Consider the following 26,359-nt stretch of genomic DNA (forward strand, 5'->3'; position numbering starts at 1 on the left):
CACACAGTAGGAAACTGATAGTTACTTGGAGAATGAATGGACATGCAACCTCACTGTCATGCACACTTGGTAGAATTTTCTCCCTCTTACCTTCAGGTCTTGGCTCAGCCTGACCCCTGTGACGGCAGCAGTCCAATCTCAGCAGTCCATTAGTAACAAACAGAAACAGATCCCTCATCAATTCTTACCAAATTAACTCGGAATCATTCACCAACCCCACAGAATCCCAGATCATGAGCCTGCTCCCTCATCTGGGTGCCCACCTCCTGGAAGGTGATTTGCACATAAGCCATGCACACGAGGTCAGTGTTATGGTAAGATGAACCTCCTAACTCACAATAATGCCTGATAACTATGTGGTATTATATCCATTTTAATGCATTACCCACATCATTTAGCTTATTATCCATAAAGACGCTTAGCAAAGTGGTTAAATGGCTTGTTCTAGATCTCAGATGACAGTGAAGCTGGGACTGGAGTCCAGTTTCCTAGACTCCCTGCCCAGGGCTGCCACAACTGGTTGGTCAGCCCTATGCTGAGGCATAGGGGAAAGAAATTTACCCTAGAAACACCCTACAGAGGGAGGCCATGGTCATATCTATCACCATTACTCAAATTTTAGAATATCTAAAGAAGGGGGGTTAGGGATAGAAGACGTGGGTAAAGAGAATTCCTTCCCTACATCACCATCTTCTCCTTGTCCTTCAACACCAAGTTCAAATGTAACTTCTCTTCTGAACACTCCCGGGACTGACTATGTTGCCCGCTTCACAAATAAACACTGACTGGGCAGCAGGCCCTGTGCTAGAACCCAAGGAAGCAAAGACAGTAAGATTCCTGGCCCTTCCAGAACCTATGGTTTCCCCTGGTGCTTGTCTAATTCTGCTCCAGCACATACTGAGTGTAAATATTCGTTCATCTCCCTCACTAAACTGAAAGGATTTCAAGGGTAGAGACTTACTCATCTCTGTCCCCTCATTCCAAGTTCAGAGGGAGCATCACAAAAGGAGAGAGGTGAAGGGGGAAGGGTAACAGTCAAAGGTAAGTCACATGGTTTCACATCAAACCACAGAGTCCGGGACACAGACCACGAGTTTCTCCTTGGTAGGTGTGACGTTGTCCATAGGCATTTTAAACTAGCACTTTGTCCTCACTCTCCACTCCTTGGTAAGATCCCTTGGGGCAGGAGTCACTTCTGATCTGATTGCTGGAACCACAGTTTGTCTGCTAAGACAGTACAAATGTTCCATGTATTTTGCAGAACTTAATAAAATTCGAACAAATACATTAGGAACAAGTCACTAGCATATTATGTGTCCATGGGATATGAAATTACAGCAGGAAGCCCATGAGGCCACAAAAATGAGCTGCTGGACTAAGCAAGATCAGCTGTTCCTGCACATTAATGTTCAAAGATGTTGCAACTTCTCGTCCACTCATTTTGTCATCTGCTAGTACCTGCTGGTAGAATAAGCAACAGTAGCCACCAAACTTAATTCCATTAATTAAGCTAACTTCTTTCTTTAACATTTGGAAAATATCAGTCTTTGATTCGGGCTGGGAAACAGTCCAGTTCATGAAATCAACATTCTAAGGAAGCTTTGTTTGGGATTCACTGCTGTGAAAAATCTGGCAATTCATTCATCACAGCCATTCTGTGAGTGTCGAACAAAGCCTTCTGAATACTGTGGAAGCCAGTGGGCAGTCAGAGCATGCTGTATTACATTTGCCTGGATCCACTGAGGGAACTCTAAAAAGAAGACAGGCCCTTACATCCCAGAGTCAAATCCTAACCGATAAACAACCAATAAGAAATAAGTCTGAAGTTGTTGACCAAATAGTTTCCATCCACTTAAGATGATAACCTCAGTTCGTTCACCTCAGTTGAAAAATCTCTTTCTTGCTTATAGGATAAGTGATTTCCCAACCATAGGAAAGTTTAGAATTAAAGATAGAGATGAAATAACTCCATCTTACATTTATATGTTAAATTTAGGAATAAGTTTTGTAATCATCAGTACACTTTGCATGTATTTGGTATTTAACTATTTGCAAAATTTAAGAATGTCTGACAGATTTTTTTTTAAATTTCAATTTAAAACGTATAGTGACTTTAAATTTAAGAGCCTGAAGATGAATGTGCATTATTTAATTTAGCATTTATTCACTTACTAACAATTGTTAAGCACATTCTTTGTACCCAAAACTAGAAGAATGCAAAGGAATTAATATAGCATTTTAGAGTTGAAAGGGCCCTGGTCTAAAAAAGTTTATATACTGGCATTTGGGGTTGAATTGTGTGCCCCCAAACTTCATATGTTGAAGTCCTAATGCCCAGTGCCTCAGAATGCAAACTTATCTGGAAGTAAGTCATTGCAGATATAATTAGTTAAATTAAGATAAGGTCATACTGAAAACATGGTGGGCCCCTAATCCAATATAGCTGGTAAGAAATACCTTAACCTCCGATGTCTAGGCTCCAGAACTGTGAGACAATACACTTCTGCTGTTCAAAGCCACTCAGTTCATGGTCATTTGATACGGCAGCCCCAACAAGCTAATGCAACTGGCTGTGTACTTACTGCCTCTTAACTCCCGGCCCAGTGTTCTCTTTTCTGCTCTGTGATGCTGAGGATGGAGCTCTGCAAAACTGACTTCACTGACTCCCTTGTCAGCTGGCTTCCTGGAAGCTTTTGCCAATACGAGAGGCACTAGAGAGAGACTGAAAAGTGAGAGGAGAAAAAAGAGACTTCCTTCTGGTTTCCAGCAACAACAGCACATGGCGGGCTCAGTCCCCAGTTCCTCTTACAGCTCCAACACCAGCCAGCCCGTGCCTCCCTGGACGTGCTGGCAGCTGGGCCACACCCTCCTAGCAGTCAGAATGCCAGCGGCTGCACAACCTCATGGGCCAGGCCGCACCCCAGCCCAGGTCCAGCCCGGCCCCTGAAGGCCCCTCCCCAGAGCTCCTGGGTCTCCTCGTCATACCTCTCCCTGCTCCAGCTTCTTGCAGCTACTACCTCTGACTTCAACATTTCCTTCTTGCATTTTCACATTTCCAGTACATGTGGAACTAGTCCCCAGTATGAAATCTTTGCTATTTAAAACACTGAGTGCACTTTTGGGTTTTCTGACTGGATCCTGACTGATTTAGCTTACAACTCCCATGAAGAGTCAAGATTCATAATAAATAATATTTGCAATGGTGTAGGTAAAGACTCCCAATTTGATGTTGATATGGATAAAATTTAACTCAAATTCTCTGCAGGGAAGTTTGGCAAAATGAATCTATAGATAGAATATACACAGACTGAGCCCTAGAATTCTACTGCCAAAATTGTCTCCTAAGGAACTAATTAGATTTATTTACAAGTATTCCCCAATGCAATGTTGTTTATAATAGTAAAAAAATTTTTTAACAAAAATATCCATCAATAAATAACTGATTAGTTAAATTATTTTACACACACACACACAAATTCTAAGCTATTAAAATAATGTAGCTCTGTATTATCAATTATATGTGAATCTAAAAAATAAAACAAGCAAGCAAACAAAGTAAAATGAAAACAGGGAACAAACAGATGTTTGCCAGAGGGGAGGGTGTGAAAGGGGGCAAAATAGGTGAAGGGGATTAAGAGGTACAAACCCCCAGTTATGAAACAAGTAAGCCATGGGGATATAATATACAGCATAAGGAATATGGTTAATACTATCATAATAACTTTGCATGGTGACAGATGGTTACTAGACTTATCGTGGTGATCATTTCCTAATGTATGCAAATGTCAAATCACTATGTAGTACAGCAAAACTAACATAATATTGTCTGTCAACATTTCAAATGAATAAATAAATATCACCAAAATACTTCCAGAACACTGTTTTAATGTCAGTATGTAAATGCTTAAGAGAACCAAATATATAAAATCATTGAAAAATTCAAGTATTTGAAAAAATAATCACCCTGTATTTATATCATTAAATCCAAACTTAACAAGCATACGCATTCTTTTATTTTGCTCTTTTCTATTACTTCTGTCACTCATTTTTTCCAAGGAGATACATATTTATTCAACAGCAAAAACTTAATTAGCTCATTCATATGCTAGCTTTTTACTGATGCATGAGCCTAATCTGATAGTAAAATGTCAACCAATGTGGATAAGACGACCAGGGAGCAGTCCCTGAAGCCTCAACTCAAAACTACCTTAAATATTTTACCAATCTCCTGCTTAAACTGCTAACAAAGAAACAATGGAATTGCCTCCTTAGAAACAAACTCATCATGCATGGAAGAAAACATCCTTTTCCATCCGCGTGGACAACAGAGTCTATGAAAGAGAAATGACTACCGCAACCAAAAATGCAAAAATGGACATCAAAGCCCAATCAGTGCTCTCCTCCGGCCCTAGGAGTCGTCTGCAGCTCGCAGGCTGCCACGGTGCAGCCCCGTGGAGCTTCAGAATGGGCAGGAGCAGCCACGTACAGGGAAAAGACCACCGCCCATTCACATGAACCCTCGTCCTCACTCCTTAACACAATCTCACTCACAAACTCCCAGTGCATACTAGAAATCTAAAAATAACATTGCTCTTGGAATTCAGAGGCTCAAAACTGAAAATTTCCCAGGCTTCACTCCAGTAGTATTAAAAATGCAGTTTTTTTTCCTACACCAACAGAAGCCTAGGGAATTGGGACTGAAGGCAATGAAGTCCAGGGATCCATCTGCTTTGTGATATCCTGGGGAAAAGTAGTCACTGCTATTTTGGAAGTCTCAGAATGCTCAGCAAGAGTTGTATAGAACATAAATAACACGAACATAACACCAGAGAAGCATCCTGCAACTGGAACCACAAACCAGGCAGAATGACCTGGAGAATCTTCCACCTGCAGCAACTCTTGCAAATCAAGATGTACCAACCCACAAAAGTGGGCTTTAACCAGCATCCTTTTTCTTGGTGGTGGTTCACTTATCATACAGAATAGTAAATGACAGCATTAATTTCCTTATTTTCCCCATCATCATTTAAATAGTCAACCAAAATTCTCTTATATCTTCCATGTTTCAAGCACCATGATAGGACGTTGCCTCAAAGGATCTTGCCTCAAGTAGCTTACAGTCTGGTGGGGAAAGAAAAAATTATACAGAAATTGTGCAATACAACAAGAAAGTTTTAAAAAATAAGAGGCATAAATATTAGAAAGGAAGAAGTGAATCTTCTTTTTTAGCAGATGACATAAGTATGTATCTTAAAAATCCAAGGTAAAGTATAACAACTATAACAACTAATATGTGGGTTAAGGAGGGAAACAAGATACAAAGTTCGTATATAAAAACCAGCTGCATTTCTATATACTAGAAATCAACAATCAAAAAATAAAATTTAAAAAGTAATACCACTTGCAATGGCATAAAAAATCAGATACGTAAGAAGAAATTTAACAAAAGATGTGCAAGAATCCTACACTGAAAACACATGCTGAGATAATGAAAGAAGACTTGAGTAAACAGACTGTTAAATGATCAATCCTGCCAAATTGACCTATAGGTTCAATAAAGTCCCAATCAAAATCCCAGCAGGCATTTTTATTTTAGAAATTGACAAGCCTATTCTGAAATTTATATGAGAATTCAAAGGATCTAAAATAGCCAAGACAATTTTGAAAAACCAAAAGTTGGAGGGCTTAAACCTTCAGATTTTAAGATTTACCATAAAACTACAGGAATTCAGACACTGGGCAAAAACTTAAACAGACACTTTGCAAGAGATGATATCCACATAGACAATAAGCATACAAAAATGTGCTCAACATTATTATACACTGTGGAATTAAAACCACATGCATCATTAAAATCACAACAAGACACCACTACACATACAACAGAATGAAAAAGATGTACACCATCAAATGATGGGAAGGATGTAGATCTCATATATTTCTGTTAAAAATGTAAAATAAAATAACCTCTTTGGAAAACTGTTCACTGGTTTCTCGTAGTGTTAAACATATACTTACCCTATGATCTAGCAATCCACTCCTAGCTATATGTGCATGAGAAAGAAGACTTAGTTCAAGAATATTTAGAGTACCTTTATTTATAATTGTGAAAAACTGGAAACAACCCAAGTTCACCAACAGGGGAATGTATAAACAAATTGTTACACAGTGGAATTCTACACAGCAATAAAAAAGGAACAAAACAACTGATGGACAAAATAGCATGGATAAAATTCAAAAGCATTATGTTGAGCAAAAGTAGCCAGACACAAAAGAGTACATGTTGCATGATGCCATTTATTTGAAGTTCAGGTACATGAAAACCAACCTATGATGACAGAAATAAGAACGGTCATTACCTTTGGGCCCTGGCAGCAGTTATTAACTGGGAAGGAACGTAAGGGAAATTTCTGAGGTGATGGAAATGTTCTGAGTGGCTATTACATAGGAATTTGCATTTCTAAAAATTCATTATGTTGTACAATTAAGATTTTTTCATTTACTATACATAAATAATATCTGAACATAAAACAAAATATAGAAATAACCAGATGCTAGGAGGAGAAAAAGTTCCAGAAAAGATGTGCATATAAAGAGGGACTGGATGGTGAAATTTCTATCTGAGGTGGTAGTGAAGGATGGGGAGCAGGGGGCTATGATCAGTACAAGTACTGCATTTAAAATGATCCTTTAAAGAGGGAGAAGATTTTAAATCTAAGGAAATGTAGGTGAAGGTGAAAGAAGGAAGAGAATATTGTAGGAGAGAAAACATTACTCATTGCTGTGGTCTGAGTGTTTATGTTCCCCTCAAATTCATACGCTGAAATCCTAACCCCTGGGTGAGTATTGGGAGCTCGGGCCTTTGGAAGATCTTAGGTCATGAAGGTGAAGTCTAATGAATGGGATTGGAGCCCTCATAAGAGAGACCCCAGAGGGCTAGCTTGCCCCTTTCATCATGTGAGGACACAGTGAGAAGGCACCATCTGTGAGGAGTTGGCCCTCAGCAGACACTGACCTGCTGGTGCCATGACCTTGGACTACCAGCCTCCAAACCTGTGAGAAGTGAAATATCTGTCGCTTATGAGCCATCCAGTTTATGTGTTTTTGTTACAGCAGCCCAAACACACTAAGACACACGTTAAATGACGAGAACCTGAACTGAGGTAGGTACAACAGGAAAAGAGAAGATGGGAAGAATATCACAGAGCCACAGCGTGCGTGACTTGCCAGCTCATAAAACATAGAAACTGGAGCTCAAGAGAAAGGTCAGAGCTGAAGATGGTGAGGGCGTCATTCTTAGAGGACGACGTACAATTGATAATAAATATTTGTTGGCTGGGTGGATGGAAAGACGATGGACAGTTAGAGAGAAGGAAATTGAATTAGTGTCAAGAGAAATACAGCAGGTTTAACCATATAAAACTACTGGTATTTGACCATTTTTCAACCTTCTAAAAACTGTATGTTCATATGGCTCAGTCTAAAGGATAAAGAAAAATATGGGTCTAGGGTAGCTTTTGGGAACACTCCTTTCTTTAGGAAGAGAAAGAAAAGACAGAGAAAGACCAGAAGGAGAAAATGCAAAATAATAATGATAATAATAATCTCTATGAATTTGGGGAAATGCATTGCCTTAATTAAAAATTACTTAATTAAAAACTCTTGCCTAAGGACATGAACTGACAATTCACAGAAGATACACAAAGCGAAAATGCATATAAGAAGTATTTAGCATCACAATATTAAAAGAATAAGCATTAAAACCATGGGATACTATTCCAATTTTTTTTAATCACAGTACATGTTTCTGTCAAGAGTTTAGGAAAACATTCTCACACATTTCTTTAAAAAGCATAAATTCATACAGACTTTCTGGAGAGCAACTTATGTGTATGCATAAAATTCTTTAAATTTTTGACATCTTGTGACTCAGTAATTTCACTACTAGGAATTTATTATGAGCACAGTAAAAATGTACATACAGATATATGTAGAAAGATGTTTATCACACCTTATTTATAATTTAAAACATATTCAAATAATAACCTAAGTGTCCGATAATAGGGACTTTCAGAATATTATACAGTTATTTTTAAAAGTCACCCTTCTATAAGAATGTTTAATAACAAAAGAGGAAGCTCACCATATATCTAATCTTCAAAATAACATTTTGAAGTTGTCCCTTTTTTGCAGATGAGGAAATAGAAACATATATATATTCAATAAAAAGAACATCTAAAAGAAAATACACCAAAATCACCACACAGTAGGATTATAGTAATTTTTTTACATTTCCTTTTTTTTTTTTAACAACATCATGGATCACTCAATTTTAAAACAAACTAAGTATTATTTATTTTAAAAAAAACTATAACTCTCAAAGCAACAGGCAGCATACAAAACAGTCCAAAGGGTGTGCACATTTCTCTATAAGGAGATGTACAGAGATGGATTTACAATAAAGCTAAAGAAGCTTCAGCTTCAGGACCTTTTCTGAGGGCACAGGTCTTTCTGCTCTAAGAGGGTCCTAGCATTGTGCCTACATGGTCATATATTTGTTTAGTTTTGCATGAGTAAGCTATCTCGACAGCAATTGGTTAAAACCATCGTCTCCACCACAATTTCTCCTCCATCATACTTTGTCTCCCTTTAGGTGCCATAGGAATTGCCCTGGGCATCTTTGAGTCTGAATAAAAGGAAGCTGAGTTGGGATCCATTTGGTTTGGGACTTCAGAGGACATATTAATAAGGTTTATGATCATTTCTAAGTATAGCTAAGTTACCAATGGCTGTCCCAGGGTACATATGGCTTTCAGGAATATTCCCGCCACCCCCTGTGCTGACTCACCCAGTGTCATTTAACAAAGGCGCAAGATCAGAAGATATGAATATGTCTTAGGGCCTTATGTACCCAGGATGCCCAGGACTGGAAGTATGTGGGCTGGAGGAGAAACAACTTTTGAAATATATAGTCAGAAGGTAGCCTATGGGGGAAAAAAAAAAAACTTCCAATCACTAGAGGAGTCACAGAAGTTCCGGCTCTCCTTGACATCTCCTGTCATTTTCCAGGACTCCGTGGGACTCCAGATGTGCTAAGGCAGAGGACAAGCTAGCAGACAGATTCAGGTGGAGCAAATGGCACCAGAAGCCCAGCCTAGTGTCCATGGGTTGCCTCTCTAGTGTTGATCCACTTATCTGGACAAATTCCTGTTCTAATCTGTGATGTTCTCCATCTTTAACTTCTACCTCAGAAGTTCCTGACCTTGGTGTACCAGCTGATTCTGAACTTTGACAAGTCTGACCTAACTTCCTGTTTGTCGCATTTACTTCCTCTGAGATTTTAATCTTTGTGCCCCTAAGCCAGACTGGTGACCTGTATCCTTCCTCATTGGTCTCTGGGTCTCAGGAATTAGACTTCGTGGTCTTCAACCGTGACTGAACTCAGATCAGCAACTGTCATGTCTGTTCCACAGGAAATCCTAAGGCTCTGGCTACGGGCATATTGACTTAACACAAAATATTGTTTGTGTGTACTTAGATTTATACCTACCTCTTTCTACAAAGGACTTGAAATAGCTATAATATATATGCATAAACCAGAATTTTTTTAATCAGTTGTGGGCATTTCCCCTATGGTTACATTCAGCTGTGAATTTCCTATTACTGCTGCTCCACATTCCTTATGTAGGGCTTCCTTCCACAGGTCAAAAGATGGCTGCTGTACCTCTAAGCATCACAGGTGTATCCCAGGCAACAGGAAAGAGGGAAGGGGTACCACAGGCTTCTGCTTAACCTCTTTTTGCTCAGAACTGAGTCCCATGGCCACATTTATGGGTAAAGAATTGAGTTTTTAACAAGGTCCACTGCTGCCCTGAACAAAATCAGGGTTCTGTTAGTGAGAAAAAAGGGGACCACACAGCAAGTGGCCAACCAACAGCAAGTGCCACCTCAAGGAAAGTGTAAACCACATAGATGTTATCAGTCTGTATGGTCCAAAAAAAAATCTTCCCTATGTGTCTATGAATATTCATATGATGTTATATGTTTATGTGATTATGTAAATCTGCTAAAAATTAAAAGTTAATAACCTAGATAAGTACTTATTAAACATCTTAGCTTTCCCCCTTTCTCCTTTATGTTTCTCCCTTTTGAAAATGTCCCCTCCTTATTTAAATCAACAATAAGATCTTGACGATAAACTTGAGAAGTCTGACAACGTGTATCAGAACTCACAAAAATGTTCCGACATTGTGCCTCATAATTTAGGTTGCCAGATTGAGCAAATAAAAATACTGGATCCCCAGTTAAATTTGAATTTTAAATACAAACGCTTTTCAGTTTAAGTATGTACTGAATATTACATGGGATATACCTATACTGAAAAAACCACTTACAGTCTATTTGAAATTCAAATTTAACTGGGTGTCCCATGTCTTATGCGGCAACCCTACCCATATTACTGCCCGTGAGACTTTATCTGAGGGAAAGAATAACAGAAGGAAGGAAGGGAGCCCTACAGTGACAGAAAATAGTGAAAAACTGAAAGCAAAGTCAATGCCCTCAAAGAATAGAACAGTAAATAAACTGTGGTCATTCTAATCTATGGAACAGTACTCAGAAAAATAAAGCCAATAGATTGTTTTTTAAAAGTACAGGAGCAAATGCAAGTTTTGTGTATGATATAACTAAAACACTAAAAATACATATAAATAATAGAAAGACCAATAAGGAATAAGAAAAAAGTTGTTTATTAGGAAAGATTTGAAGTTTTCTCCTCTGCTCAACTTTTGAGATATCTTTATAACCTTTGTAAAGTGCTCTGCTAAGAGAACACTGTGAGTTATGGTGAGTAACCAAGTTGAGCTGAGTGACCACAGGGGCTTGCAGATGAGGGAAGTCAGGGTCACCCACCAAAGGTGCTGAGCCACCTGCCTTCATGATCATGGCTTTGCCGGTTCTAACAGAAGCCCCCCTGAAAATGAGACCGAGGGTAGGGAGCAGAGAAACAGAATAAGATTTTAGCAGGCATGTAGCGTTTGCCACGTGCCAAGGGCATTAAACTCAACATCTGCGAAAGGTCAACTCTGTTATCACACTTGATACATAGAAACAGAAGGTCAAAATGACATGCCAGTCACACTTTGAGCTGCTTTTCTAATGGTGATGGTGGATTTGTACAATTACCTCCACTCTTCAGCCTGCTGTACCTGTGGCCCATTTATGACCCACATCTGCACAGCAATCTGCTGGCCAGGATGGAGAATTCAGGGAATGGAGTAAAGCTATGCTAAGCCAGCTTCCCCAAACACCCACTTCCCTTGGAGGACGCATCTGAAATCAGGTCAAGTCTCCTAATCGACATCAGCTCGTAGCATTCCCAGACTTAAGCCGTGCTCTCTGTTCCTTTCCTGTCCCTCTTCTGAGGAGGACTTGGAACTGCCTCAGCACCACTTGGGTGAAAGATTTATTCTGACAGATCCTGTATGACATTGAGAGGATCAGCTCACTGCTGCCTGGAGAAGTGCTGGCTACGGTGGCAGGTGGCCCCATTGTATGGTTCCCCAAAAGGGTACAAGATACTTGGGGTTATGGATACTGGATTGTGTCTACAGATGTGAATGTGGGAAGGAATTTTAAGGCTGGACCTAGAAAGGAAAGAAGACAAAAAGGTGAGAAGAAATTCAGATACTGGTGGTACAAAAGGCCTCTAAGATCCTTTGGAAAGTAAAGGGTAAGACAGAATTGGTAAAAAGTCTGTAAAAGTGAGGTAAATTAAAATAAAGCTATGATGAGAGAGAGAGAGAAGACAGAAGCAAAGGTGCAAAGAAGCCAGACCATCCCTTAGGGCAAGAGACCACAGCTTCAGACTCTAGTCTTTTTCCAGGTGCAGCCCCTACATGGCCTGGCTGCTCCAGCACCTAGGTTTGGGAATTTGTCTGTTGCATCCTCCTTTCCTTTACCTGCGCCAGCTTCAGTGGGCATCTGTTTCATCCACACTAACAGCACTGAATACTAGCTCAGAGCAGAGACTGCAAAGCTACCAGCTGCCTGCCTTTTGTTCCTTTTCTAACCCCCACAAAGCTAAATCCTCCTGAGGCAGAGAGCAAGGCAAAGAAGATACTCTGCACAACCACAGCATCCCTCCATTCTACAGAGAGAGAAACTGAGACCATAAGTGTACGTGTCTTTCCCATGACGGCCAGCAAAGCTGGAATTTGAAGATAGGAAGATTCTTCTCATGAAACATGATCTCTATACCAAGGACGTGTAACCCACTATTTTGAAGGCACGATAGCCTTCACTTTCCAAAAAAAGAGGGAAATATAAAGAACTCTACCACCCAGAACACAATTTTCATTAAATAAGGCTTTAAAGTGAAAACTGTGCATTTCTTTAAAAGGTTCCGGGCGGAACAGGAGCGAGCCCTATGCATAGCAACCACCGCTGCCATTTGAACAGTCCTTTTCTCAAGCACTCCTACAGCTAATCACTTGATAGCTTTAAATGAATATTAACAGCAATGCATAATTAATAAATTGGATTGCTTTCCCTTCACACATCCGAACATACAAAGCAATCTGCCAACAATTATGGAAATCCCATCATGCTACGAGGTGTTAAATAATACTTAAAGATGTGAGAAATTAAGACACAAGGATAATGGCAAACTTGCCTAAATATTAGAAAGCACACCCAGCGAAGTGCCACAGCAGTGAGGCACTTGTCAAATAATGGGAAAGACCTGATTGCAAACACATAGCCATTTCATTGTGCTTCTCAAACTTTTTTAATAAAAATAGATCCCTGCTGCCACCCACCTCCTTTTAAAAAAAAAAACTCCACCCAGGAAACATAATTCATCTCTCTTCCAGCGGCTTCACATGAAAGGTTCAAGGCACGGCGTGCCTCAGCAGCCAGCAGTGTTGGCTATTTTGACCTCTCACTTAAGTTCCATTATCCCGAACAATCCCAAGCAAATACCATTATTTAAACTACCCCCAACCGACATTTACAGCCTAATACTAGGTTCATCTTGACAGCTTCCTATAAGCATTCACTTCAGGACTAGCCTGCAGAATTATCCAAGAACAACCTACCATGGCTTTTCAGAGAGCACCAGGGCGAGGGAGGCGGGCCCAACGCTTCACTGAGGATTTTAAGGGCTGTCTCCGGAGTATATCATTGATCTGTTCCTGTCAGAGCTGGTCATGGAACTTCAAGGGACCTCAACCCAAATGGATTAAAGCTTTCTTGTCAGAGGCTCTACAGGGTGGGGGATTTAGCAGGTACTTCCACTAATCAAAGGGAACGCCTTGGGAGTTTTATTCCACTGGGAAGGAAGGCTCTCAGATAAAAGCATGGGCTTCAGGGAGCCTCCGGGGGGCACTGAAAGTCTGTGCCCACCCAGCGCTGTGGGCACAGAGGGCTTGAGGACTGGTGTGTGTCACCCAACCAATGGTTCTCAAATTACACCCCACTGGTGGGCTGGGGGGGCTCTAGCGCAGACTCAGCCTCCAGCCCGAGCACTAGGCGTGAAGGCAGAGCTTCTAAGAGCCTGCAAATGTTTAAGGGTTTGAGATACGTACAAGTTTTGATGTTAGAGAGGGTTTGGTTTTTTTTTCCCCCTTTCTTTTTATTATTTATTTATTTATTTATTTACTTTTGGTTTGGTTCTTTTTCCCCCAAGTTTGACGTTCAGACTATCTCCATCATAGTCACCTGTGGTATCTGTTAAATATTTAGGCTCATGGGCCCCTCTCTTTATGTTCTGAACCTAAATCTCAGGGTGGGGGCCAGGTATCTTCACTTCATGCACACCCTGCAAGGGTGAGAACCATTCCCTTCAGAGCAGAAACAATCAAGGGGCTCTCTGATGATCCCTTCTCTTGGTAGTTCATCCCTTATTGTCAAACAAAAAAAGGTAGAAGAAAATAGTGTTTTAATAATGTTAGAAAATGTACTGTTTACCACAATTTCAAGAAATCACTCAAATACAATATGACGAGCCTAGACCAGGTCTGCTTAGAATCTAAACGCATTAGCACATTATTTCTGAGGCTGAATCTCTGATGAGTCATTTGGCTTTCACTGTCTCAACAAAGCCCCTTTCATACAGAAAATTGCTCTTTAATATTGTTGATATCACACTGATGAAAAGAGGCCTATACTGTGACACAAACAGTCCCTGGGCTTCAAAGTAGTTTAGCCCATTTGGGCCTATTATTGATTTAATGTTGAGGAGCTTTCGGATAACAAGAAGGTAAAAGTCCACCTGTTTTCCACACAAGCACACTCTCCTCTTCCGAATTCCCATTTCTCTTCTATTCATCCTCCCATCGGTTTAGTCAGCTGAAGCACTGCGCCCATATTCTAGGCCAGATGTCATGCTGACGTGTGAAGATAACTCCCTCTTCATCGTTAGAAGATAAACATTGTTATGGACTGAATGTTATGTCTCCCTAAAGTTCATGTGTTGAAACCCTAACCTCCAGTATGATGGTATTAGGAGGTAGGGCCTTCGGGAGGTAATTAGGTTTCAATGAGGTCATAAGGGTGGAGCCCCTATGATGAGATTAATGCCCTTATTAAGAAGAGGGCGAGAATTCTCTCTCCATGTGCACACACCACGCACACACAGAGAAAAGGCCATGTGAGCACACGGCAAGGCGGCAGCCACCTGCAGGCCCGGAAGTGGCCCTCACCAGACAGTGAGTCTGCCAGCACTTTGATCTTGGAATTAGCCTCCAACACTGTGAGAAATAAATGTCCATTGTTTAAGTCACCCAGTCTATGGCGTTTTATTATAGTAGCCCCAGCTAACTAACACAGAAATTGTTTGGTAAACGTAACAATCACACAAACGTAAAAGCTCAGCTGCAAGCCCTTTACAAGGCACTAGGGAAACCCTTCGCTAGGCATGGCTGGTGCCTTCTCCAACACCAAGCCTAGCGGAACCCACCGGGTCCAGCTGCTGGACCAGTCCGGGAGGAAACAGTCTGGTCTATGGGTGGGAATGTGAGCTAGTAGTGGCTGCTGGTCACTGAGTAAGTGTCGTATTTAAATTGCCTTCGTAACCCAACACTCCCACCCCCTCTTCGAAGATACCCACTAATACTGCCACAGACAAGCTAGCTGTTGGTTGTCTACCTCTAAGGGTACAAAAAGAAAAAAAAAGACATCAACATTGCCCTAAGACACCTTCTCTTGGTGCTTATTATTTCCAAATAATAGCCTTTTAGATGGGCAGTTATTTGAGAAATAAAGCTCTCTTTGGAGATATGATTGACACATGAGCTCTCTGTCCCTACCAGAAATTGATGCAAATTAAAAGTTCTCTTCAAATTGCAGCTTCTCTCCAAATCCCTCTCCAACTAAAATAGGTATGGAGCATCCACCCCTCCAGCTCCCATTCCAAATGGTCTAAACAGGCAACCTCCATAAACGCACCACAAAGAATACTTATCCCTCTGTCTTGTTTAATTTTTTAAATTACTATTTCCTCAGTCACTGCTGGAACCATTGTTTTTCTTTATGTTGGAGGCATCAGTAAAGACATCACCAGCTTTAAAAAAAAAAATGAGAAAAAGGAGTCTTCAAGATAACATATGGTTGAATAGAAGCCTATTCAGCTCAGAAGACTTCCTGGCAAGAAGAAAGTGAGCGCTCCCTCCCGGCAGGGTGCATCTGTAGCAGAGCTGCAAATTCAGTGAACATTTGGCCTGCTTCTCAATCCCTAGCCAAAGCCGTTCCTACTATGGCTCTGATTCAAGTCATTCTGCAGCCCATGGGAGAAGAATGCAATAGAGAGCTTGCTAAAAAACCAAGAATTACTACCGAGATGTGAACATCTCCTGGCTGTACTTCCAAAAGAAAATTCAATGTATTTCACCGTTTGTGTTTATTAACAATGTTTTTTTTTTTCTCTTGGTGCATAAGGAACAAAAAATAACTTCAGGAGGCAACGCTCACAAAAGAGAAATACCACCTGAGTGTCTCCCCCACCGATGAGTTCACCAAGTCTGATTCAACCCTCAAGTGGCAACCAGCCCCACAAGTGTAACACTCAAATTGCCTAATTAAGTCTACACCCAAGCCAAGAAGACACTTTACTTAATTGAAATAATCCATGAATAGCAGACCAGTAGTTCAAATTGGCTCAGCATGATTTGGGCTTATCTTTGGCAATAAACAAACCATTCCGGAATCCTTTGTAAGCCTTCTCATAGCCAGTCACAGTGTGATGGCTGCAGTCATGAGTATAAAAGAAAGGTGTGGTGCCTCTGTGGATGGGGACAGTGACCCTTTCCTGTGCAGCAGTTCAGAGTCCAGCTGGGTGACCCAACATAAGGCTAAATGATTCCTTTATTCTTTCTCTTTAATTTGTATTTTAAATCAAAGTAGCATTTGTGTATCATCTTAAAAAGTCAGATCGCACTACAAGGCTAAGAGGAAAAGAGAACAGCTTGTTACCCCACCTCTATCCACTCCCCAGTCCCATTCCCCACAGGTAACCACTCTCAACAATTTTTAACTATTTCCTACGATCATAACCTCCATAATTTTATCTTAAATTCTTCCTTGCTATTTCTTGTTTCCTTTTTCTATTTGAACATTACCTACTACTTACTACTATCAGAGATTAGAATTTAGCAGTTAAATTACTTCCTCCCATTACTCTACCCCACCATCATCTTTATATAGTAATATCACTATTTTGATTAAAGCAATATGGTATTTACATTGTTATGACTATGAACCCAGACTGCCTTGGTTCAAATCCTTGGTTCAAATCCAGCAGGCACCAGCTAAACGACCTTGTGTATTACTTTCCATATTTGTAAAATGAAAACACTATTACATCCACACCCACATCATGGGGTTGCTGTGAGGGTTAAATGAGGAACTGTGCGCAAACACTTAAAACAGTGTCTAATATAAAACGAGTGCTTTCTAAATGCACAATCAGGATAGATTTCCTTTCTTGTCCATCCTCTTTCCTTTGTTTTAGCCTCCGTTTTCATTTTCCATTTCACTGCTTCTTTTTACTTAATTTTCTACCTAACTTTCACTAATGTTATCTTGAAAACTCTTAACAAAACTAAAATTCCTCTCTTTGCAGATATTACATTATGTAGTATCTGACTGCTTTCCTTAAAGACATCCTTCTTGGAGTGCGCCATCCTCCTGTTACCATCTGTCCAAACTCCGTGTGCCTGATGCACACTTAGATGGGGCATTCCCTTCTCCTTTTACTATGTATGTCCTTGACATGATCCCATGTCCCAGGTCATTCTCCCTCTCGATTTACATTACTTTTTGATGGAGCACATCCTGCAGCATATTCTTAAGACAAGGTATATAGGATGTAAATTCCTATCGTCAGGTAACTTAGAAAATGTCTTCATTCTACCTTTACATTTGCTTGAATTTTGCAGAGTATGGAATTCAAGGTGGAAATAATTTTCCCTCAAAATGTTGAGAGCAAGGCTCCATCATCTCACTTTCAGTGTTTCTGTTAAAAAGTCTAGTGCCCCTCTGATAACTGATGTCTTTTTCTTTCTGGTAGCTCATAAGATTTTTCTTTATTGCTGGTATAAAATTTCATTATGATACGCATCTCTGGTACTGGGCACCCAGCAGGTCCTTATTCTGGAAACTCATACCCCTGGGGGAATTTTCTTGTATTTTTTTCTCCTCTGATTTCCTTCCTTTCATGTTCTTTTTAGAATCCCTATTAGCTGAATGTTGACCTCTTGGATTTTCCTCCATTGCTATCTTTTTTCCCATTTCTTGATCTTTCTGTTCTACTTTCTAAGCTTTCCTCAACTGTACTTTTCAACACTTCATTTTTATTTCCATTCTCATATTTTAAATTTCCAATCGTTTCTCCTGTTTTCTCAATGTCTCTTTCTTCTTACTAGCATACTGTTCTCGTTTAAGAAGTGCAATAGCATCTCTTCTCTTTCTAAAGATATTATAATCAAGTTATTTTTGTTTTCCTCTGTTTCTTGCATTCTTTATTTTCCTCCTAAATTCCTTTTATTTTTCTCTTCATTTTTCTCTCTATTTTTCATTATGAGGCTCTCCTCAGCTATTTGGTGAGTCATGGCTCTCTGTTTGTATTTAAGAAAGTCTCAAAAAATCAATGAAAGTTCTTGGAGAGTGTGTAGCGCTCACAGTGGGTGACCAGCAGGGACCTGCTGTTGGGAGATTTACAGATATCAGTATCTTTCTCTTTACTGGCCAACTTTCTAACAGAAGTAGTCTCAGGTCTCCTGCAGTGCCTGTGCCTGCATGGGTCTGCGCTGGGTGGGGAGGCAGGGAGTCTCACCCTAGATCTGCACTTAACTCAGAATTTGTCAAGCTCAGCACTGTTGACATTTTGGGCCAGAAAGTTCTTTGTTGTGGCGGTTGCCTGTGTCCTGCGTGTTGTGAAACATTTAGCAGAATCTACCCACTAGATGCCAGTAGCAAACTCCTGACAAGTTGTGACAACAAAAAAATGTCTCCAAGTATTGCCAGGTATCTGTGGACTTGTCCCACAGGCTGGGAGCTCTCCTGTTCCTCCTCTTTAGGCAGGAAACCCCTACTATGCAGTGCAAAGGGAGGGTACCTGCCTAGCATCACGCCTGGAGGGAGGGTGTTCTTTTAAACTCCTCCTCCTATCAGCTCCACCTTTAGGGGCATCCAGTGCCACCAATATCTGAGTCTGCCTGGGGTTTTCTGGCACAAATCAGCTTGCTTATTGTTGGCTATAGGATTTAACCAAGCAGAAAAAAACTAAAACCCAAATCAGTTATCACTCATCCATCCACTTTCCATACCTCAAAATTTTGCTGGCCTCTTTTGTGTGCAGCCATCTCCTTCCCTATCCTCTTTGTCCCCATGGGTTACTGCTACTTAACCCTTTTGCTAACATTTAGTGATGCTAAGGATGAGGGAGAGTCAACAATAAACACTGCATTTGGGCAGCATGTATAACCTGAAACCTCTCAATTCCTTAATTCTCAAATTCTGCTCAATGAAAAAGCTAACAAATTTCACAGAGGTAAGGAAAACATCACCTAGGCATCTTTCATCTCAGTGTACGAGAACCTGCAGGTCTGTGGTGTACATTTCATCAAAATATCAGAGTTTAGGATTGGAAAACTAGATGAAATCATGAATAGTTCACTAAGACCAAACCAGGACCAAGCCTCACCCCAACCCAGCTTTGGTGAAGCCTGCGTTATTCTGAGTTTGAACAAACTTCTAGAACAGAATCCTGTTTTAACCAATAAATTTAATGTAACCATTTCCTCTTCCGTATTAATGCTTTCTGCCTGGAGCACGTATCTCAGAAAGGCACACGTGGACCACCATCAGCCCTCAAGTCAAGGGGCTCTAAGAACTACATTTGTCCTCCTGAATCCATCTACTTCCTTCCTTGCCTACAGTTACCATCATTCTGGACCACATTACCATTATGCCTTACCGAGACTCCTTTCTGGTCTGTCTGCCACTATTTAATCCAGTCCAGTCCATTCTCTATAGGAATAATCTTTTCAAAGAGCAAATATGATCATTTAACAAGCTCCTAACACCCACCGCTACCTTAAAACTCAGCAGCTTCCCATTGCTCTTGGGAGAAAGACTGAAATCATTATAACATGCCTAACACATCCCCACATGGCTGGTCCTTGTCCACCTCTCTAGTCTCATTTCTTAATGTGCTTCTTCTTATTTCTTGTGCTCCAGCAACACTGACTAGCCTTTTTCCCATGGTCCTCTCACCACTGGCCTTCATCTGTACTATTCCTTCTTTCCAGAATGCCTGGAATTCCTGGAATGCTATTTACCCACACATCCCCTTCAACTAGGTATTTCCTACTCATCCATCAAATTTCAACTCGTCTATGCAGTCAGGAGCCTTCCCTAACTCTATGACCAAGAGAGCTTTTCTTATTGTACCTAAGGCATATCATTCTTTGTCATCTCGATAGGAATTCTTCGTGTCTTTATGTGATTCTTTGATTCATGTCTCCTCCTCCACTGAACTGTAACTAGGAGAGAAGGGATGGTGCCTGTCTTACTCATTGCTCTATCCTCAGGCTTCATACCTTGCCAGACATTTAGGAAACAAACAAACATACTATTTGTTGTATAAATGAATGACTTCACTAATTCCCATGAGTTAACGAACTGTCCGAGGTACTCTAGAAAGAACCTCTCTTTAGTTCTTTAGGAGTGACTCTTTGCATTATGACTGACAATTTTGGTTGGATAGTAGGAAGTGAGTTTTAATCATGAAGCAGGTGATCAACTGAGCTGAGGGAGTTGAGTCAGAGATTGCTAGCTGCACTAAAGATGGAACAGAAAACTGGAAGAATGCTGGGTCCAAGGACTGAGTTGCAGCCACACTCTTCCTGAACTGACTACCTCTAGGTATTTTTTATATAATAAAATAATAAGTCAGTTCTATTCCCAGCAGCCTAGCACAATTCCTAACTGATGTGATGGTTAATGAAAAGAAACAAATTCCGCCCCTAAGTAGCTGACGAATTCCTGAGGATCAGGTAAATGGGCCCAGAGCCACAAAACATCATCAGGATTAACCAGCTCCAACCAAGTCCCTCAGGTAGTTGTTGCCAAGAGGGCCAGATACTTGATGATCCATAAAGTTACCAGTGATGGGCATTCTACTACCCTCTTCATGATGAAAAGGCACTTCCTGCTGCATTTCCAACATTATCAATTACACCCAAAAAGAGTCACTTAAAATACATAATTTGAGCAATGCTCAGATTGGCTAATAATCTTAACACTAGCCATATAATTCTTACCGTTGACCCTTGAACAATATGTGGGTTTTGAATGCTCAGGTCCACTTACACATGGATTTTTTCAGTAGTAAATATTGCAGTACTACACGATCTGTGGTTGGTCAAATCTGCAGACGCAGAGGCTCTAAGATGGAAGAACAGCCTACATGGAGGGCTGATGGTAGGTTACATGTGGCTTTGGGAGGACTGGCATCCTTAATCTCTAGCATTGTTCAAGGGTCAACTGTACTTCTGAATTCTATGAACAACTCAAAGAAATCTGCAAACTCATTTACATGAAGTCAGCTTGATTTCAAAAGGAAGTGACAGATGATATTAGTTGAACACTCAGTCTGTGCCAGGCACTGTGCTTTGTGGGAACCGTCTTTTATGACCCTCACAACTGCGAGGCATGACAGCTATTGTACTCATTACATAAATAAGAAACTGCGGATCAGAAAAGGGACTTATCCAGGCTTCTCAGAAACAAGTACTGGGGCTAGGATTTTAAAACATGTCTCTGTATCCTGTACTGCTTTCACTACCCCATTCTACCTTGTGATACTGTGATTTGTAATAATAAATAAATATTTGGCCTTCATCCCAGTTCCTGGCACAGAGGTCCTAAAACTCTTGGAATTTCCTAAGTGATGAGAACAAAGAGGTGTCTTCTGTTACATTAATGAGGTAACTTTTGGAAAGTGCCTAGGTCACCTAAGGATGGGGGCTGGTCACACAGAGGAGCCAACCATGTGATTAGAGGGTTAGAACATTCAGTCCCACTGTGAACCTCTGGGGACTGGAAAGGGACTGGAGATCGACTTCAGCCGCCAAAGACCAATGATATACTCAATCATTGCTCTGTGTTGAAGCCTCCATAAAGCTCAGAAGGATAGGATTCAGGGAGCTTTTGGTTAATGAACACATAGAGATGCAGGGAGAGTGGTGCCCAGAAAGCATGGAATCTCTGAGCCTCTAGGCAAATCTTCCATCTAATTGTTCCTGAGTCATACCCTTTTAAAATAAACTGGTAAGCTAGTACATAAAAAGTTTCTCTGAGTTCTGTGAGCCTCTCTAGCAAATTACCTGAACCCAAGAAGGGGGTCATGGAAACCTCTGCTCTATAGCTGGTCGGTCAGAAGCACAGGTGAACTTGTACTCTGGAGGGAGGGGACTCTTTTAGGACTAAGCTGTTAACCTGCGGCATCAGCCACTATCTCCAGGTAAGGAGTATCAGAACTGAGTTAATTGCTTGGTGGTGTGGAAAAAACACACACACATTGGAGCTGGTGTCAGAAATGGAGCCTCAAAGCCAGCAGGTTTACTATCTTAAGTGTGGCTGACTTCGCCAAGTCCTGTTAACAAGCAAATGTTGTTTTTCATAGGATTTATCAGCAAGAAGTTCTTGTGGGCTGAAGTGAGTCCCCCCCACCAAAAAAAAAATACAAAGTCCAAACCTCCAGTACCTGTGAATGTGATCCTATTTGGAAAGAGGGACTTTGCAGATGTAATCAATTTAAGGTCAAGTCATACTGAACAAGGGAAGGTCCTAATTTAATGACTGGTATCCTCAGAAGATGGAAATCTGGACACAAGGTACACAGAGAGGAGAACATCATATGAAGATGGAGACCCAGATTGGAGAGATGTGTCCAAAAGCCAAGAATGCAAAGAACTGCCAGCAATCACCAGAAGCTGGGAAGAGACAAGGAAGAATTCTCCCCTGCGACCTTCAGAGGGAGTAGGACACTGCTGACACCTTGATCTCAGACTTCCAACCTCCAGAACTGTAAGGAAATAAAATTCTATTATTTTAAGCCACCCTGTTCATGGTGACTCATTAGGATAGCCTTAGAAAACTAACACAAAAGTTAACCCTGACTTAGGGCAGTTTTTGCCTTAGCAGTAACCTGTTGGGTTGAGTGTGAAGTTATGCCCATAATGTTTGATGTGGGGGTGGTACACTGGTCAGATGGAGCTGAGAATGTGTCCAATACTCACTCCTGCCCAGTCCACGAAGGCATGGAGAAGGATGAGAGAGATGGCGGGTGGCAGATGGAGCGAGAAAGGCAGAACTGGGTGTGGTAGGCGGCTTGGGCTTAAGAACCGAGCTGGGCCAGTGAGATGTGAGCAAATAACAAGTGTTCAGGATGGCAATGCAAGGGCTTCATCATCCCTGCATCTAAAGACCTGAAGGATCTCGTGTTCTCCACTCACCCAGAATAAGGGCCATGAAAGGTGGCCCACTTTAGCCCCATGTTTAGATTTTAATCATCTGTCGGGTTTGAACCAGCTAAAACCCACTGAACAACAGCTGGCTCCGATTTTGTATTTTACACAATGCCAAGATACTGTTAGCGGGCTCACTAAAGGGTTCAATTAGCTGAAGCAAATGCTTAGAATCATTTGGGAGATAATTACTTAAAATGTACACCCTGAAATGTATGAAATTTTTAATAATACAAACCCAAGCCAAGAAAATATCCTTGTTAAAATGAAACTAATAGGAGATGATGGAATTGAAAGGTGTGTCTTAAACTGACTTGCTTTTCATAATTAGGCCAGTTTCACAGTGGAAGCACCCATTTCTAGGCAGTTTCTAGGGAGAAAAAAAAGAGCATTTCTAAGATGATAATACCAACAATTGTTATGACATTCTCTTTGACCAGCCACCTTTCAATGAAACCAATGAAATAAATAAATCTTGACAAAGCTTCCCTCTTATTAGAGTGCCTAACCTACCCCAGTTTGCCTGGGAATGTTCCAGTTTTAGCACTGAAGATCCCACATCCCAGAAGCCCCTCAGCCCTGGGCAAACCAGCACAGTTTGCCACCTTTCTTTAATCCCTTACAAAAGTACGTTTACATCCTATTTTCCCAAAGAGGTTCTCCCTGATCATTCAACACCACCTTCATTCTACTCTATGTGAGTGGTCGTATAATTCTGCTTTAATTAGAATTCTACCTCCAATTCTCTTTAATTCTACTTTAATTCTATCTATTTTCTTGAGGGTAAAACTCTTGTCTGTCCTTGGCACCCCTCTACTCCTAGTGCCTGGGAGAGTGAATGGCACAGCGTAGATGCTTGCTAAGTGTTTGCTGTTTCAACTGAAACAAATTAGCTACATCTCCAGGGCAGGGGCACCACCATCTTTTCTCCAGTGTGATTTAGGGAAAAGACATACCAGACACAATGGACTGGTTCTCTGGTGACTTCTGAGAAACACAATCACAGACCTGCAAACACTGGCACAGCCAGAAGTCATGGATGTGCAGGGATTTGAGAAAACTGGCGATTCCCACCTACCTAAGCTCCACAGTCTTAGGTTACCTGAGTCACAGCTTACCTAAGTCCCACAGACTAAGGCATTACAAAAAGGTAAGACTAAGTATTAGCGGCCAAAAAGGAACTAGCGCAGGAGGAAAAAATGGGGAAAGGCAAGAAAACGGATCCGTTCACTGCATCTAACATTCATTCCACACTTGCCAGTCTGCATTTTCCACCTATTAGTTCACTCACCCACACAACAAGCCTGTAAGCCAAAGTTCTTAGTCACAACGAGGGGGCCCCAAACCAGTTCCATCCTCACGAGTGACTAAGTGCAAGATGGCTTTTTTATCTATCGCCATTGTATCTGTGCCCTCTCTTGCACAGTATCACAAGATGTTTATCTCAGATCCCTTACTCCTGATAAGACTGACACACAGAGATGCCACTTCAAGGCCAGGAGCTCAGGATGCCTGCATGAGGCTGGATACCGCTTATCTGTTAGCACCCTCTGTCTGGCAACAGCCAATAATCTTCTTTCAAAGTACCTCCTTATTTCAGATTCTCATCAATTTATCCCATTATTTTTACTACTGAAACCTCAGTCCTCTTGCTCTCTGCCCAATACAGCATCTGTCTGATAACCTGAGAAAACAGAATCTGTCGGTCTGACAGGTACATAGGTCACTGTTTCCAAATTTGAAATTATGGCATAATAAAGATTCATGCTGCCGTGACTCTTTTTTTTTTTTTCTTTTTTTCTTTTCTTTTTCTTGTATATATTTTTACCGAAGAATAGTCAGTTTGCAATGTTCTGTCAATTTCTGTATCAACTCTCTTCTTTCCCTGGGCCTTACACCCAGTCTCGCCCCAAGACAACACAATCCAGAATGCACTTCCAAGGCAGGGCCAGAGAACAGGCCGTGCACTGCATGATTTCAGAGGATGCCATTCACATGATGTGAATGGTGCTTCCCGCACAGACATCTGCTGTACCCCTGGCAAAGGCACGTGGTGCAAGACAACAAAGTAAGTATAGTCTCTGCTTGAAGTATGAGTTATAGCAGCAGGCTAAATACATCTAAGAAGATTTGCATTAAGATGAGGCTAGAAGCAGACTGAGAGTGAGAAAGAAGACTGAGATGACCTCTATTTGTCCTTCCAGGTGCCTGGAGACTGATCGTCGGGTAATACATCAACTGGGCTTCTAGATGGTTTCAGGCCAGGGGAAGCACAGCAGACTAGAAGTCAGGATGAGAGAGAGAGTTGGGGTATTTATCCTCCCCATTTCTTCCCTACCAGGCCATAGTTTGACAGTGGTGAGTTCCTCTAACCAAGGCCTTGGCTCCTATCAGGCCTCCCTCTCCTACACATACTGCTCTCTCTGATTCCGGGAGCTATGCCTCCCATTACTTCTCTAGGTCAGCTTTCTAACAGCTTCCAGCAGTTTCTGGTCCTGAGGTGCCTTGCCATTCCTCAATGGTTTCCCTTAACCTTGTTGACATCCTATAAATAATTCCTTAATTAAACTTTCACCACTCATCAATTGAGCAACTCTGTTAAAGCATGTGTCATCTAAAAGAAACAAAGATGAATAAAACTGGTCCTTTCTTATAAAGAGATTTCAGGACAACTAAATGATGTCCTGGGTATCTTCTTCTTCTGACATCACACCCTGTCCTTCCAATGAGAAACCCATCTCAAATACTTGGAATTCAATGAACCCTTCCCCAACCCCTGACACAGTGATGGCCACATGACTCAGACTTGGCCAATCATGGTATTCACCTCCCCACCACAGTGATTAGTTCAGGGACAGCCATATGACCCAGGTCTGGCCAATCATTCATTACTCCTCCACCACATCAATTGGCGCAGAGATGAGCACATGACCCTAAACTGAGTTCATCCCTCTCTTGTAATTTTGTCAGAGCTTCTGTAGAAGAAGTTTTCTCTTTTGTCTAGGATTGCTAACTGTAAAGGTGATGTAAGCCTGGACACCATCTTGGCTTCCACATGGAGAGAGCTTGTTGAGAATTAGATCAACATAAATGAAAGCAGACATTAGAGGGAGAAAGTGTGAGAAAGACAAATTCCTCATATTCTTTGAACATCTTAAGTGGGTCTCAATGCCAACCCTGGAATTTTCAATTATTTGAGCTATTTTGCCCAAACAATTTGAGTTAGGTATCTGTTACTTGCAAATAAAACAGCCCTGAGTAGTAAAAATGGCCTCCGTTGCTAACCCATGCTCTCCAATAATCCAGGGCACCCAAAATTTATCATAGGA

At 41.1% G+C, this 26,359-nt stretch overlaps 1 protein-coding gene across 10 annotated transcripts in view; it reads right to left on the reverse strand.

The window, feature by feature from the left end:
• Positions 1-26,359, reverse strand: part of NCALD (neurocalcin delta) — a 364,310-nt gene that overhangs the window by 313,919 nt on the left and 24,032 nt on the right. Inside the window, exon 1 of one of the 10 annotated variants that reach the window (XM_074353002.1) lies at positions 2,583-2,701. The exons of the other annotated variants lie outside the window; for them this stretch is intronic. The gene's annotated coding sequence lies outside the window, so the exon portion shown is untranslated. Of the gene's footprint in view, positions 1-2,582; positions 2,702-26,359 lie in introns of those variants that run through there. 10 annotated transcript variants of the gene reach the window in all.

Source organism: Camelus bactrianus, chromosome 25, assembly GCF_048773025.1.
Source record: "Camelus bactrianus isolate YW-2024 breed Bactrian camel chromosome 25, ASM4877302v1, whole genome shotgun sequence".
In the NCBI taxonomy this organism is placed as follows: domain Eukaryota; kingdom Metazoa; phylum Chordata; class Mammalia; order Artiodactyla; family Camelidae; genus Camelus; species Camelus bactrianus.